This window comes from Marmota monax, unplaced genomic scaffold, assembly GCF_021218885.2.
Source record: "Marmota monax isolate L192 unplaced genomic scaffold, Marmota_monax_Labrador192_F-V1.1 WCK01_AAM20220418_F8-fsc00069, whole genome shotgun sequence".
In the NCBI taxonomy this organism is placed as follows: domain Eukaryota; kingdom Metazoa; phylum Chordata; class Mammalia; order Rodentia; family Sciuridae; genus Marmota; species Marmota monax.
The window spans coordinates 6,792,037-6,810,235 of NW_026695243.1; the positions used below are offsets into that span (position 1 = coordinate 6,792,037).

Consider the following 18,199-nt stretch of genomic DNA (forward strand, 5'->3'; position numbering starts at 1 on the left):
GAGTCAGTCAGTCGGTCTCTCTCTCTCTCTCTCTCTCTGTCTCTCTCATCTTTATCTCTATCTCTATCTCTCTATCTCTCTCTATCTCTTTGTAATAGGGATTGAACCCAGGGTCACTTTACCATTAAACCACATCCCCAGTCCTTTTTATTTTGAGACAGGGCCTCACTAAGTTGCTGAGGCTGGCCTCAAACTTGTGATCCTTCTGCTTTAGCCTCCGGAGTCACTGGGATTATAGGCATTTTCCACCATGCCTGATTTGTTTATTTCCCATGCCCCCCAGCCTTTTTTTCCCCTTGTCATTCAGTATGGATGGTTTCTGTTGCTATGTTTTCCAGTTCACTGTTCTTTTCTCTGTAGTATCTCATATGATATTAATTTTATACGATATATTTTAATTTCAGGCACTACAGTTTTCATCTATAGAAGTTCTCTTTGTATCTTTTTATATCTTCATACCCCTCCCCATTATGTTCATGCTTTCTTTTACATTCTTTGACTTACTTATAATATTTACAATAGTTATTTTCGTGTCCTTGTCCGATAATCCTATCATTTCCGTATCTGTTTATATTGATAGACTTTTCTCCTGGTTATATTGGGGTTAGGGTATTTTCCTGCTTCTTTACATGCTAAACAAATTTTGATTGCATGACATACAGTGTAAATTTTATAGGTTGAGTGTGAATTTCTTTTGTTTGTATGTGAGTGTCTATTTCTCTAAAGAATGTTACTTTTTTTTTTTTTTTTGGCATGTAGCTTAGTTACTTGTGGATCTGCTGAGATCACTCATTTGTTTCTTCAATGTGACCATATTTTCCTTTACATGATTAAATATATGTATGAGAAGTGCTTTAAACTACTTCCAACATCTGGGTAATCTTGGCAATGATTTCCAATGACTTTTAAAATCTTTTAATCTTGGTAATTGGTTATATTTTATAATTTCTTCACATGACTAATAAAGTTTTACTTTTTGCTGGGCCTAGGACATGCTTCTTATATAAAGAACTTGGTTCCAACCCTTTAGGCACGGCTGTCACTGAAGTAGAAAAAAATGGACAGGATAGAAATAGAACCAAATGGAAATTCTAATTCTATGAATAAAGTACAATAAGTGAATTAAATATCCAACATATTGGAAATAGCAAAATACAGGATAATTTAAAGCTAAATTAGCAAAAATGGTTCAATCTAGAAAATGGGGAACAAGATTGGAAGAAAATGTCTTTCATGACTGTGGGACAATATTAAGAAGTTTTAAGTATGCATAATTGGAGTCCCAGAGGGAGAGGAGAATGAATAGGATAGGAAAAAATTTGAAAGACTAATAGCTGAAAAATTTCAAGTTTGGTGAAAACATCAATTTTCAGACCCTAAAAGCTTATTGTACCCTAAGGACAAATTCAAAGAAAACTTCAATCTAGACACATTGTAGTCAAACTGTTGGAAACTAAAGAAAAAAATCTTGAAATTAGCCCAAGAAGAATGACTTATTACATATAAAAATAATAATACAGATGAGGAAATAATGGAGGTCACTTTCATTCACCTCCATTGCTAGCACCCTAATCCATCATGTCTTGCCTGGAATGTTGCAATAGTTTCCTGATGGATTGATTGCCTTTCATCCTTTCCCCCAACAATCTATTTTCAATAAAGCAATTATAGTGACCATTTAAAGGAACTCAGTTTAAGTTGGTCTTCTCTTCAGAACTCTCCAAAGCCTTCCCATCTTACTCAAAGAAAAGTGAAATTCATTACAACAGGATCTTGTACTCTAGCTTCCTTCTTTAACCTCTCTGACCTCACTGCTTACCATCCCTGACTCAATCATTCATCAGCTCCAACCAATCTGCTCTGTGCCTTTGCTCAATCGCTCCACATATCTCTTGCCTCGGAACACTTAGATTTGGAGTTTCTTCTGCCTAGAAACCATTTCTCCCCAATAGTTATATGATTCTTCCTCTTTTTTAAAAAAAATATTTATTTTTTTTTAGTTATAGTTGGACACAAAACCTTTATTTATTTTAAAAAGAGAGAATTTATATATATATATATATATATATATTTTAGTTTTCAGTGGACACAACATCTTTATTTTTACTTATGTGTGGTACTGAGGATCAAACCCAGCACCCCACACGTGCCAGGTGAGTGCGCTACCGCCTGAACCACATCCCCAGCCCCCATTTGTGTATTTTTATATGGTGCTGAGGATGGAACCCAGGGCCTCACGTATGCCAGGCGAGTGCTCTACTGCTAACCACAACCCCCGCCCAAACATTCATCGTCATTAGAATTAAAAAATAGAGAGGACTGGGGTTGTGGCTCAGTGGTAGAACACTTGCCTGGCATGTGTGAAGCACTGGGTTTGATTCTCAGCACTGCATATAAATAAATAAATAAAAGTTCACCAACAACTTAAAAAAAGAAGTAGACAAAGAGAACAAGTCTTAGCCTTTTTGCTTGAAAATAAACATTTGAAATTCTAGGCACAGTGATTTTAAAATAAAAATGTTTAAAAATACAGAACTCAGCCTGAAAGATTAAGGTCATAAAATATATATTCATATGAACAGCAGTCATGGAAGAATACTGTGATCAGTCACACAGTGTCCCTCCCACTCTCATCAGTCCCCAGCAATGTCATTTACTCTGATGCACTAGAGGAGAAGAAGGGGTTGCTTCTGGGGAATGCAGCGGGGGTGGGACACAGAGCCCCCAGGAAGTCTTGAGAATATGAAATACGAAGTCTGAGACTCACTTTCCATGTGGAGTTCAGGGAAGTAACAGACTGAATGCAGGGGATTATAAAATTCCCCTGCTCTCAGCATGATGTGGGAGTAGAATATGTGTGTCCTGTTCCCTGTTCCCTGTGGAAAAGTAGTTGAATGTTTTCTATGTCCCTCAAGAGTGTCAAGGGACAATTAAAGAGAGCTGAGATCCTGAAGAGGCCTCAAGATCAGAATGAAGAGCCTGTAGCTGTTATTTGCACGGCCTGTGCAACTGGATACCAGATGAGAATGCAGGTGTCATCAGAGATTGATGATGGCAACTGAGGACCAGATGTCCTGGCTTCTTCCCAGTCGCAATGGCTGGCTTTGACTCTACATAGTCCTCTCAAAGCTAGGAAGTATGTTTGGGAGCAACCTCCATCAAACTTAGATGTCACTGACCTGAGATGAAATCTTAGCCAATCTAAACAAACAACCCCAAACCCCCAAAACAAAAAGCCCAGCAAAATAACAATAACAACAATTTTTTTTTTTTTTTTAGTTAATCAGCAGGAAGAAGATGTGCAGTCAGTTGACTGTTCCTTGAAGATCTGGATGCACCTTCTAGAAGTTGTTGCTTGGAAGCAACTATCCAGACAGACACAGTGTTTTCCAGTTGTGAGTATGTCATGTTTACTATTAGTGTAATAACTGGGAATGTTGCCTTGGAAAACAAAGTATCCTCGTGCCTTGGAGCAGAATTGGCATATCTGACATCCCATTGACTCCTATAATTAGCTCTCAGAAGAGGAAGAAAAGCTCTACTCAAGACATCCAACAATAACATGTTATAAAACCCAGCATGCTATAAAATCCTGGAGCCTCTAATAAGCCCTTTAAAAACATGAGACTGTGAGTATGAAATTGCCCCTATTCTCTATTCTATTTAATGATTTATTTTAATAATTTTCAAACTTAAAAAATTATTTTATTTCTTAGCAATGGGATTCTTTTTCCACAAAGTCTTTTTTTTTTTTTTTTTTGTCCTGGGGATTGAACTCAGGAGCCCATAACCACTGAGCCATATCCCCAGCACCTCCTTTTTTTTTTTTTTTTTTTTTTTGAGACAGTAAGACACTAAGTTGCTTAGGGCTTTGCTAAGTTGCTGAGGCTGTCTTGGAATTTGCAATCCTCCTGCCTTATCCTCCCAAGCTGCTGGGATTACAGGAGTGAGCCACTGTGCCCAGCTTCACAAAATCTTACAAAATCTTCCTATACAAAACAGGAAAAATGAATGTGCTTTATTGCTTTATTTGCTTTACAAATTTATATTTTTTTAACAATTACTTGGTTCAAAGACCACAAAGGTGAATTCCAAGACAATGAATGAGGTTTTGATGAACACAAACACGTGAAATCTGAAATTATGAATGACAATCACCGTTTTAGCTTCCAATTTGTTTCTGTGTTTTTGTTTTTGTTGCCTGTTGTGGAGAAAATCCTGATTTATACAGATGAATATTTTGTAATAGCTCACTTTGCAATCTCAGACAAATTTAGTTCTTTGATGTTTCCTTGAAAAAGAAGTAGAAATTTTTGTTTTGAGGTTGTATTCATGAAAACTTATATCCACATGAAAAACCTGTACACGCAGAGAGGTTGACAGCAGTGTAATTCATAATTGCCAAAACAAGATGTCCTTCTGTAGGTGAGTGGATACGTAAACTGTACATTAGACTATGGAATATTATTAGTTCTAAAAAGAAATAAGCTATCAAGCCATGCAAAGACATGGAGAAAACTTAATTGCACATTACTAAGTATAAGAAGCCAGTCTGAAAAGGTGATATATTGTAAAATTCCAAATATATGACTTTCATAGGAAAGGAAAATTCTAGATAGAGTTAAAATATTAGTGGTTGCCATTGGTTGGGAAAGGAAGGGCTAAATAGGCACAGTGAAGAGGATTTTCAGAATAGTGAAACTATTCTGTAGGATTGTACAACGGTGGGTACATTATATTTTATATTACTATTACATTATCAATGGTGGGTACATTATATTTTATATTTTATATCATTATATTTTTGTCAAACCCCACAGAATGTACAACATCAAGAGTGAAACCTACTGTAAACTATGGACTTTGGGTGTTAATGATGTGTCAATGTAATTCATCAGTCGTAACAAATGTACCACTCAGATAATGGGGGAGGGACTCTGATAGTGGGGGAGGTTATGCATATGTGTGATGAGGGATTTATGGGAGATCTCCACAATTTCTACTTTAAAAAATTTTATTCAGTGTCTCTGGTCTCTGCTTCTAATTCCTAGGTCCTTGATTCACTTTGAGTTGAGTTTTGTGCATGGTGAGAGATAGGGGTTTAATTTCATTTTGTTGAATATGGATTTCCAGTTTTCCCAGCTAAAAAGGCTATCTTTTCTCCAATGTACGTTTTTGTACACCTTTGTCTAATATAAGATAACTGTAATTATTTGGGTTAGTCTCTGTGTCCTCTATTCTGTACTATTGGTCTTCAAGTCTATTTTGGTGTCAACATCATGCTGTTTTTGTTACTATTGCTCTGTAGTATAGTTTAAGGCCTGGTATAAGTGATGCTACCTGCTTCACTCTTTTTGCTAAGGATTGCTTTAGCTATTCTGGGTCTCTTATTTTTCCAGATGAATTTCATGACTGCTTTTTCTAATTCTATGAGGAATGTCATTAGGATTTTGATTGGAATTGCATTAAATATGTATGTGCTTGGCGGGGGGCATTGGAGGATTTGATGAACTCTAGATAGGGCAAAGGGGAAAAGGGTAGGGAGGGGAAGGGAGGAGGCATAGGGGTAGGAAAGATGGTGGAATGAGATGGACATCATTATCCTAAGTACATGTATGAAGACACAAATGGTGTGACTCTACTTTGTGTACAACCAGAGATATGAAAAATTGTGCTCTGTATGTGTAATATGAGTTGTAATGCATTCTGCTGTTATATATAACAAATTAAAATGAAAAATGAAAAAAACTTTATTCATTTACAATGTTAATTATTAAAAATCAGAAAAATATTGCTTCACTAATAAGATTTGATACATGATATAAATTCTTTATCATAGATATAAACTCAGAGAAGTAACAATCAAAACTCATGATTCATCCTGATTCTATTTATAATGGGACATTATTTTTGTACAACCAGTTACATGTTCACTTGTTATTGTGCAATTGGTGCTGACATCATAGTGGGGATATGCATGGAGTGCATGATTCCAAGCCTTACCCAACACTTAATTGAGAACAGCACACATGTGTACTCCATTGCATAATTTTACGTGAGTGATGTGCATGGACTTGAATATTCTAATCAAGGACACATTTAAGATAAGAAATGCCTAGGGGTGAAAAGATTTATTCCAAGGTTCCTTTAAAAGTTAGTCAATTCAACAGCACACCTGTACATGGGATAGTGATGTCTAATATGTAAAAAGTTGCAACATGACAAATTTACACATGTCTTAACACATCATATATATATGTATATATGTGTGCATATATATAAATGATATATTTGTAAGTAAAGTCAAGTACTAATGGAACCTGACACACTTCCACTGGGGAGAAATTTGATTCTTATTATTAAAATCATTTTAATGTGCTATTTAAGAGTTTCATATATTGTATGCTTGAGCATATATGTTTTAATTTTCATATCCTCTTTCTTTTCCAAAACAGAGAATCATTCTGTATTCCACAGCTGGCATAAATATATCATTCTTTCCTTTTTAAGCCTTTGTAATCATGATGGTGTTTTATGTTTAGCTTTAATCCATCTGCAGTTAATGCTGGCATATGGTATTATGTATGGATCAAAGGCAAACCTTCATTCAACTGAATGTTGTTGCTGTTCCACTATTTATTAAAAAGTGATTCCCTCTTTATGCTATTGATTCTGATATGCCACATACATAATTGAATTCTTACAGTTTGAGTTCATTTTCTGGTATCACTGATATAACAGAGTTTACAAAACTTTGAAATACTAATGATTCAGTAATTGCTAATTTGTCAATAAATTCTGATTTAATAGGAAGAATCTGATAGTTACCTTCAAAAGATCCTTGTATTGTTCATTCTTCACTATCAATTAATGTAGTTCAGTAGAGTATCTGGGGGGATTTAAAATACTCAATAACTACTGACAGCCTATCAGCCCTACCGCAGACAAAGCGGAATTCAAATCTTTGGGGGGTACTTCCCAGGAATACAGTTAAGAAGTTCTTGTTTGAGAGTTTCCACCTTAGGAATTTGGGGTCATTTTTACTGTGTTTCTTTTCCCCAAGGCCCTAGCCAATCATTCTGCCTTCCTTTGCACTCCTATAACACTCTAAAATTTATTTATTTTTTTAACTCAACTGGTCATGTCTGTGTAGGAATACAACAGATCTTGGGAAAGTTCTTTCTATCTCCTAACTTTTCTAAACTTATATTAGTGCTAATAGTTTCCTGGCTTATTTTTAGAAACACTACAATTGTGTTTTCTACAAAATTTGGCATATATTTCTCTCTGCTGTATTTATGATTTTTATTTTGTAACTGACAACATTTTTAGTATTTATTCGCACTTGGTTGAATTTTAGAACTATTCTAGATGAGAATTAAGGTGGGAAAAGGGTAGATGGTAGGTTTTTGGTGTGGGTGCCCCCACCCACTGCCACATTGGAGATTTAACCCACAGGTGCTGTACCACTGAGTTACCTCCCCTGTCCTTTATATTTTGAGAGAGAGAGAGTTGCCCAGGCTGACCTCAAACTTGTGATACTTCTACCTTTGCCTCCCTGGTAGCTGGGATTATAGTGTTCACCATCATGGTTTAGAAAGTAGTTTTAAAAGAATTAACTAGTTTTATTTAAAAAAATTGTACCTAACAATTCAGTAACAATTGAGATAACAAATGAGAAGCTGGATGTGGTTATGCATACTTGTATTCTCAGCTACTTGGGAGGCTGAGGGAGGAGGATCACTTGAGCCCCTAAGTTTGAGATCAACCCAGGCAACCGTGGATATGCTTCCAGTATTAATTTTGACTTTTCTAGAATTCCAATCTTTTGGCAGGTACTCTTTTGTGTCTGACTTTTTTCACTTAGTATATTTTGAAATAATCTCATGTTCTATCATTTTCCGGTAGTTTGTTGTAGTGATGGGTGGTGTTCCATTGTATGGATATGTCACAGTGCACTTAACTTGACTTATTGATGAACATTTGAGCTATTTTCAGTATGTGGCTCTTAGGAATAAAGATTCTATGAATAAATTTGTACACAAGTCTTTGTGAGGACATGTATTTTCATTTCCATTGGGCAAATACATCTCAAAATACCTGAGGTATTTTAATTTGTGGAGATAACTGGGTGACAACACATAGAGACCAATGCCATTGAAAGAAAAATTTTATTCCACTTCTCAAGAAAAGGGGGACGCCATACAGAGCCATACAGGAAGCACTAAGGTTTGGTAAAGAGGCAGAGGCAGGAGTAAGGGGAAAGCTAAGCTAGAGCTCTTATTAGGGCTTTTGTGGAAAGGCAAATGGCTTAGGATGACTTGTCTGAATTTTAGTGGGCTTTGGATTATAGGGGTGGTCTCTATACCCCAGCCCTGGACGATTTAGCTTGGTATGTGAGAGTTCAGTGAAGAGGTGGTTCAGATTATGGGGGAGATGTGGGCGTCTTTGCTATTAGTTTGGCCCTGTAAGTAATGGATACCAAATAGACAAACACAGACTCTAAGAAAACAGAACAATTCAGGAATGGAATCATTGAGTCATAAGGAAGCATGTGAGATTAGTAACTGTTTTCCAAAGGGTTGTATCAATTTGCATTCCCATCAACAATTTGTTTGTCAATAAATTGTTCTAGTTGCTATACATCTTCAATATTAGACATTGCAACGACCATGTAGTGGAATCTCATTGTGACTTTAATTTGAATTTCCATAACAAACTAATGATGAACATTTTCCTGTTGTTATTGGTCATTCACAAATCTTTTGGGAAACTTGTGAAGCAGCTGTTCAAATATTTTCCACATTTTGTGAATTTGTCTTCTCATTGCATTGTAAGAGTGCTTTTTACATTACAAATACAAATCCTTTATCAGAAATATGCATTACTATTGTCTCCCAACCTGCTGTTGCTTGCTCATTCACCTTCTTGGTGGCATTTTCTGGAAAGCTGAACTTTTAAATGTTGGTAAAGTCCAATTTAACACTTTTTAGAGTCCATGGTTTTGTTTTTTTTAATTGTTTTGTGGTGAGGCAGGAAGATAGATCTCCCATAGGCAGCCAGGAAAAGGGCCTTGGAGAAAGAAAGGAGGGGAGGGGGACATCATGCCAACCTGAAAGGAGACATCAGGTCTGGAGGACGTCCTGTGACTTGCTTCTCCCTGTCAGCTCTAACCACAGTGACTTATTCTGAGTTAAAATACTTGTTTCTGTTCTCACAGTTTCAACCACAGCAGTCCTTCTTCAGTGACCCTTGCCTCTACCCCTAGCAGTAGCCAATGACAAGACCCCTACCTGAAGCTCTTCCTCTTCCCAACCAACGTGTCAAATCACAAGGTTGGACCTGTCCTCTTAATTATGTAAATAAGGGATTGAAATTATGCACTTGTGATTGGCTTACTAAATACCTAGCTTAAAGAGCTCGAGTGGTTTATGCTAGCATCCTTTACCCAACCAATCACCTGTGCTGGGCCTCACCTGCGAAGGGGCCCCAAGAGAGGGATGCAAATGGGTGTCTGACGTCTAGGGATTTTTAAAGGTATATCATGAATTCTCCCTTAACCTGTCTGGAATTCTATCAGAAGTTATCTCAACCCCATTCACAACTTTTAGTTTGGGGTTATAAATCAGGAAGGTAAGGGTGCTGGTCTCCTTCCAACCGAGGGGAGCCGTACTCTGTCTCTATCTTCTCTGATTTTCCTTTCTACTCTGAACAACTCTCTAGTTAGAATACCTCTCCACTTCTCCTGAAGAGGTGGGAAACCTTCTTACCATATCCTGAATTCTCTCTCCTATGGCTTTTAGTAAAGCTCTCTGCTGATACACCCAAACTTTGCTCTTAATCTACAAAAGGAAAATTCTGGCTTTTTAAAAACATTGTTTTGTTTTTTTTTAATCTCAGAAAACTTAGAATGTAAGATCATTGTCTATTTTGATACTCTGAGAGAAGAACACGTGCTTTATTCTAAGAAGGGTCTGCCCATTCCCATGAATTAATGAGATTTATTGATTAAACAGGGGGAGCCATTGGGTAACATGATTTTGGGAATATACAAACCACACTAGTCAGGGACTTCTCTTCTGGCAATATGGACAATTAGATTCCCTGAGCAACCCTCCTGGTGAGTGTAGAAAACAACTGCATGTACTGAATAAAATTCAAAATAACGTCTTTTAAAAATGTGTTGATGAAAGCAGTATGGAGATTCCTGGGAAAGCTGGGAATGGAACCACCATGTGACCCAGTTATTGCCCTTCTCAGACTATTCCCTGAAGACCTTAAAAGAGCGTACTTACTATAGGGATACTGCTACATCGATGTTCATAGCAGCACAATTCACAATAGCTAGACTGTGGAACCAACCTAGATGTCCTTCAATAGATGAATGGATAAAAAAATGTGGCATTTATACACAATGGAGTATTACTCAGCACTAAAAAATGACAAAATCATGGCATTTGCAGGGAAATGGATGGCATTAGAGCAGATTATGCTAAGTGAAGCTAGCCAATCCCTAAAAAACAAATGCCAGATGTCTTCTTTGATATAAGGAGACCAACTAAGAACAGAGCAGGGAGGAAGAGCATGAGAAAAAGATTAACATTAAACAGGGACGAGAAGTGGGAGGGAAAGGGAGAGAGAAGGGAAATTGCATGGAAATGGAAGGAGACCCTCATTGTTATACAAAATTACATATAAGAGGAAGTGAGGGGAAAGGGGAAAAAAACAAGGGAGAGAAATGAATTACAGTAGATGGGGTAGAGAGAGAAGATGGGAGGGGAGGGGAGGGGGGATAGTAGAGGATAGGAAAGGCAGTAGAATACAACAGTCACTAGTATGGCACTATGTAAAAACGTGGATGTGTAACTGATGTGATTCTGCAATCTGTATACGGGGTAAAAATGGGAGTTCATAACCCACTTGAATCAAATGTATGAAATATGATATGTCAAGAGCTTTGTAATGTTTTGAACAACCAATAATAAAAAAAGAATAATAATAATAATAAAAAATGTGTTGATGAACTTTCCAGAAAGTAATGGATACTCACAGACCAAACACTAAGCGAAATCTGGGGTCTAGAAACTTTAAAAGTATTCAAGTTTTTGGATTTTGGCTTGAGGACCCTTGCCAGGCTGAGTGAACATCTTGACAGGCTCAGCCACACTTGGGGATTTGACACGCAGCGGGAATTTGCACACGGGTGTTTCTAACCTGCTCCCATGTCATTGTCCTCTATACAGCAGCATTGATATCAACTGGGTACTTATCAGAGATGTAGAATCTTGGACTCCACTACAAACTAATTGAATTCATACCTGCATTTTTAATAGATCCTCAAAGTTGGGGAAGCACCCATCTGAGGAGCTTGTAGAATTTTCAACGGACAGCTTTAAAAACATCCACCAGATGGCAGACTTGCAGCAGGCAACAGGTAGCTAGAGCCTCTAAGTGGCCTCCCAAGCTCCCTGTAAGTCATCCTGTAAAGTGGCATTAGAAGTTTGGGGTGGTTGCTCATGAACCATGAAGGACATGAATGGGAGAGAAGGCCCACAGGAGACCCCCTAATGTAAGTGCAGTAGGTTGTGGATACAAGCCTTGGATTCCTCCTATTTGGGCATTCCCCAGGATTGTATGGTAAGTGGGATGGCTACACACTCTTATTTTATAGTCAAAGAAATTGAGGTCCAGAGAGGGAAAGAGAGACTTAGCTAAGTGCTTAGCAGTTGCAAATAGTATTGGCTGCAACTGGAGGGCAGATGAATAGCTGCCAGTCCTGGACCAAGAGTACCCTGTAGGGGCAGGGCAGCCAGAATCAGCCAGCCATCTGTGCCGACCTGAGCAGCCTGCCTCCCCTCTCCCTTCCCAGTCGCCCTTTGAACAGTTCTCTTGTTTCCGCTGGGAGTTTGAAGCAGCTGTTGTAATGATTCAATTTGGACTGTTAATGGGCTCTCCACAATACTCAGGATCCCATACTTAATCCGTAAAGGGACAAACATTAGTCTTAATGGGGAACTAACAGGATCAGCTCTGGTCCACAGGGTGTCCCCTGAGAATCCTGATGGTCTGAAGTCTCTAGCCAGTACTAGCTGAGAGTCATGATTCTTTTTTTTTTTTAATTAAAGCCTTATAATTATACACAGTATTTGGGTTCATTTTGACAAAATCATACATGCAAAGAATTTGATTTTAATTTTCACCCCACCCTTTCCTGTCCTCCTCCCTCCCCCTATTCTCCCTTATCTACTCTACTAAACTTCCTTTCTTCTATATATACATATAGATGAAATTCCATTTGGCACCTTCAAATATGAATATACATGATTTTGTTAAGTCCATTCCATATTTCCTCCCCTTTTCTTTCCTTCCTCTTTCACTTTTGCTCTCCTTCTACTCCATTGATTTCCCCTCTATCTTTATGATATCCCATCTCCTCCCCCACTGCCTTCTCTCTCTTATTTTGCTCCAGTTTCCTTCCATATATGAGAGAAAACATTTGACCCTTGATTTTCTGAGTCGGTTTATTTTACTTAGTATGATTTTTTCTCCATTTCTATTTACTGGCAAATGCCATTATTTCATTCTTCTTTGTGGCTGAGTAAAACTCCATTGTGTGTGTGTGTGTGTGTATCTATCTCAAATTTTCTTGATCCACTTATCTATTGACTGGCATCTGGGTTATTTCCATAATTTGGCTATTGTGAATTTTGCTGCTATAAACACTGAAGTGTTTACTATATTGTTATAGTATGCTGATTTTAGATAATTTGGATAAGTACCAAGGAGTGGGATTGCTGGGTCACATGGTGATTCCATTCCTAGTTTTTTGATGACTCTCCATAGTTCTTTCCAGAGTGGTTGTACTAATTTGTAGTCACACCAAAATGTAAGAGTGTACCTTGGCAGGGCTGTCTTGTGGGAAGAGCTGAAGGAGGTGCTCTGGGCTGGGCTTGACCTGCTGCATTCGGTGGAAGAACATGCCACCAAGCCACTGTCATGCCTGAGGACCTACAGGAAGGCTTCGGCGGCGTGGTCACCAACAAATTCGACCAGTTATTTGACGACCAATCAGATCTCAATTCAGGTGCTGAAGGCAGCAGAGAATAAGAAAAAAAGAAGCTGACAAAAGTGGCATTGGGGGACCTGGGACCAAGAGCACAGCTTAGGCCATGGCCCAGTCCATCTCCAATGTGGCAGGCAAACAGCTGTGTAAAGAGTCCCAGAAAGAGCACTGTAGCTCAGCATTAGAGTGCTTGCCTAGTAGGCATGAGGCCCTCAGCATCACATAAAGATAAATAAAATAAAGGTATTGTGTCCATCTACAACTAATATATTTATATATCCTAGAAAGATGCAAGAACTCACTGCCTCCCAACGTTGGTGTGGCTGACAAGAAAGAGAAGATACAGCCAGCCGTGGCGCTTGAGAAAGCAGGAATAAGAAGTGTTGGAAGAAGACCTAATCAACATTTCAAGGTGAGGGGATAGAAGACCAGATAATTGGTAGAAGACCAACAAGGTGACCACCTTATGAAAGAAAATTTGAAAAGCCACTTTTTGAAAAGGGTGAAGGAGGTGAATTTTCAGTTGAAAGATAATCAACCAACCCATCTGAGGTCAAGGAGATGGATTTTTAAAAATATTTTATTTTTTAGCTTTAGATGGACACAATATCTTTATTTTATTTTTATGTGGTGCTGAGGTTCGAACCCAGGGCCTCGCACTATGCTATGTGTGGGATCTATCTCTGAGCCACAACCCCAGCCCAGGGTGATTTGATTTTGGTGGCAAACGTAAATTTGATAGGCACAGTGGAAGTGACAGCCTCTTTTTTACATTATAGTGGCCTGAAGCATGAGGATAAAAGTAGAGGTAGCGGATCTCACCCCTGGGAACTGTCCCAAGGTGAATTAACTGACTTGGATCAATCAAATGTGACTGAGGAAACATCTGAAGGTGAAGAACATCTAGGGGCAGACACTGAAAACAAGGAAAATAAAGTTGAAGAGGTTAAGGCAGAGGGTCCAAAAGAGATGACTTTGGATGAATGGAAGCCTATTCAAAATAAAGACGGTGCAAAGGTAGAATTTAATTTTTGTAAACCAAATGAAGGTGCCAACAGGCAATGGAAGAAGGGATTTGTTCTCCATAAATCAAAGTGTAAAGAGGCTCATGCTGGAGATTTGGTTATGGACCATCATTTCAGGAAGCCAGCAAGTGACATAATGTCTCAGCTAGAGATCAATTTTGGAGACCTAGGCCAATCAGGACTTGGTGACAAGGGAGGATGAGGTGGACCTGGGTTTGGTGGACTTCCAAACGGTGGCAGCAGGACTGACATGTCAAGCACTTCTGCCCCTGATGTGAATGACCTAGAGGCATCCCCAGCTCTGGCTTAACTGGATTCCATAAAACAACCTTAGTTCCTTTGTAGACCCTCCTGTTCAAAGCTTTTGCATGCTTAAGGATCCCAAAGGATAAACAAACAAACAAACAAACAAATAAATAGACTGTCATTCATACCATTCATGCCTAAAGACTTTAGACTGAATTTTGTCTGTTTTGGAAATGAACTTCTCCCACTACACAGAAGTAACAAATATGGCAGTCAGTTTTGTATTTAGAAATGTATTGGTAGCAGGGATGTTTTCATAATTTTCAGAGATTATGTATTCTTTATGAATACTTTTGTATTGCTGCTTGCAAATATGCATTTCCAAATTTGAAATATAGATGTGAACAGCTTTCACTTCATTTGTTTTTTTTTAAATTAAGGATTTAGATGTTCCCTCAGTTACAAACTGGTTTTAAATACAGGGGGGAAAGAGTGTACTTCCCCCCCCACATCCTTACTAGCATTATTATTATTTGTGTTCTTAATAATAGCCATTCTGACTGTAGTGCAATGAAATCTTAGTATGGTTTTGATTTGCATTTCTTGATTGCTAGAGATGTTAAACATTTTTTTTTTCATACATTTCTTGGCTATTTGTGTTTCTTCTTTTGAGAAATTTCTGTTTAGTTCTTTTGCCCATTTATTGATTGGGCTGTATATTTTTTTGCATTGAGTTTTAAATTCTGGAATTAAAAAAAATTTAAAAATTTTATTCTGGAATTAATCTCCTCAGAGGAAGAGCTGGCAAAGATTTTTCTTCCATTCTGTTGACTCTCTCTTTTCTCTCTTAATTGATTCCTTTGCTGTGCAGAAGGTTTTTAATTTGATGGCATTTCACTTTTTGGTGGTATACTGTGGATTGAACTCAGGGGCACTCGACTACTGTGCTACATCTTCAGCCCTATTTTGTATTTGATTTAGAGACAGGGTCTCACTGAGTTGCTTAGCACCTCACTTTTGCTGAGTTGGCTTTGAACTCACAATCTTCCTCCCTTAGCCTCTAGCGCTGCTGGGATTACAGGCATGCACCAGGCATTTCACTTATTGATTCTTGGTTTTATTTATTTTTATTTCTTGAGTTTAGGGGTTTTGTTGAGGAAGGTGGTTACTGCCCCCATATGATCGCATGTCGGCCCTATGTTTTCTTCCAGCAATTGCATGGTTTCTGGTTAATTCCTAAGTCTTTAACCCATTTTGATTTGACTTGTGTGTAGGGTAAAAGATAGGGCTCCAAATTCATTTTTCTATGTATGTATATCCAATTTTCACAGCACCATTTATTTAAAAGATTATTTTTTTCTCCAACATATTCACTTGGCACCTTTGTGAAATACCAGATGACTATAAGTAGGTGGGTTTTTCTCTGTGTCTTCTATTATATTACATTGGTCATTATGCCTATTTTGATGCCAATATCATAGAGAGCCACTGATTCTTGGAGGGACTTTCCTCCCAATCTGTTTTGTTCTTTCAGCTATAAGAACAAAGATTTGCTCAAGCAAGATCAAGTAAAATTTTTTTCTCTTATTTTTTTCCCTAAGAATATACTTGGATTGATTAGAGGAATCACATAGAATTCAAGAACAGAGGTCTTAATAGAATTGAGGCTGTTTGAGCCTAAACAATATATGCCCAGAGTATAAGAAAATTCAAAAAATATCTTGGAGAAAATGAAGGATAATAATAACCCTGATTTCTATCCTATTGTTAACAGTTAGTAGGTATGTTAAATTAGTGCAACCATTATGGAAAACACTATGGATATACCTCAAATAAATTTAAAAGAGAGTTTACCATGTGATCCTTCAATCCCCCTATTGAGTATATATGTCCAAAGGAAAAGAAATGAAATCAGCATGTGAAAGAGACATGTGCATTCCTGTGTTCATTGCAGCATTATTCATAATAGCCAAGATATGGAATCAACCTAATTGTCTATCAACAGATCAATAGATAAAGAAATTATGGTATATAATACACAATGAAATACTATTTAACCTTAAAAAGGAGGGAATCCTATCATTTTTGACAATATGGATAAATCTAGAAGACTCTGTGCTGTGAAATAAGCCAGACACATAAAGAAAAATACTGAATGATCTCACTCCTTCTGGAAATCTACAAAAACTGATCTCATACAAACAGTGATTAGAATGAATGTTGCAAGAGAGAAGGAGGATTTGGAAGCTAGAGGTCAAAGGTCACAAAGTTTTAGCTAAGAAGAACAAAAAAGTTCTGTAGGTCTGATATACGGCATGGTGACTATAGTTAATCCTACTGAATTGCATGCTTGAAATTTGCTAAGAGATGACAGCTTAAGTGTACTCATCACATACACAAACAGTAACTCTCATGAGACGGTAGATATGTTGTTCCGGTAATCATTTCACCATAATTATGTATATAACATTTTGTTTTATACCCTAAATATATACATTATTTGTCAATTATATATCAATAAAGCTGGAAAAAATAACTATTAATAAGACTTGTTCTTAGCTATAACGTTAACATAGAGAATCAGAAGAAGGTAAAAGCAAAGAAATGACAAAGAGAATGAGAGATACACGGAAACAACAAAGAGCCCAGACTCCCCGTTTCTCCTTACTCACTGGGGTTACAACCTCTTTCCTCTTCTTCCTAGAACCTGCATCCCACCTCTCAATGGTGATGAGGGTAGAATTTTGGTAGTTTAATGAATTCTAAGAGCAAGACTCCCATTTAAGGATTTTTATGAAAGGAAATTCTAGATCTCCTCTCACTATTCTCATGCACAAAGAGAGATTCAGTAGAGCTTGACTTTCTCTTTCCCTTCTTCTTCTAGAAAATCTACATAATATTTTATCAGAAATTCTACATGAAAGGAATCTCTGCCACCATCTAGAATCTGGGCATGAGCAGATTCTTGGAAATCCAATTGCCGGACAGTACAAACATATCTTTGAGAGTATCTATGACACAGGAACTAAGATCTGCTCACAGGGTTTGTATTCAGGTAAATCCAAATACAAATGTGCAAGCGATTAAAATCACTGTCTCTTGGACCTGTCACATAACACATGTAATAAATCCATGAGACCTGGAGTTGTGCAAGCAGCATAGGATGCCCTAGGGATTGTGATACTGGAAGATAACTTTTTCTTGGCCTCATTTCTTTATCCCAATTTCATATCAGTTGTTTTAGTCCATTTGCCATTGGTATAATGAAATACCTGAGATTGGGTAATTTATAAAGAAAAGAGATATATTGAGATCACAGTTTTGTAGTCTGAAAGTCCAACATTAAGCAACTCTGTTTGGCTTCAGGTGAGGGCCTCATGGCAGGTGGCATTGCAATAGTGGAACTGTGTGTGGAAAAGATCAGTGTAAGATAGGAAACCAAAGAGATTCAGGGACCAGACTTTTTTTTTTTTTTAATAATAATCCACTCTAATTGGAGCCTTAGAGAACTAATCTCATGCAAGGGTGATACCTCTAATGACTTAATTAACGCTTGCTAGGCCTCATCTCTTTAAAAGTTTCACCAACTCTCAATATGGCCACATAGGGACCAAGCTTCAAACACAGACTTTGGGGGACACATTCAAACAATATCCAAATGGTAGCTCTATATGTGGGACTAGAGTGAGAATCCCTGCCTTGGGAGAACAGCCCTGGATGGACCTCGACCATCCAGTCTAGACTAGCTTCTAGCAGAGGAGAGGACAGCTGAGGCTCAGAGAAAGGAGCTCCAACTTTTAGCCCACTGCCACATTTGCTCATTAGTTCATTTGTGTTTTTTTTTATTTGCTTGTTTGTTGCTTTG

At 37.7% G+C, this 18,199-nt stretch overlaps 1 pseudogene; it reads left to right on the forward strand.

Moving 5' to 3' along the window:
- Nucleotides 1-12,996: 12,996 nt before the first annotated feature.
- Nucleotides 12,997-16,870, forward strand: LOC124101287 (SERPINE1 mRNA-binding protein 1-like; annotated as a pseudogene).
- The last annotated feature ends 1,329 nt before the right edge of the window (nucleotides 16,871-18,199 follow it).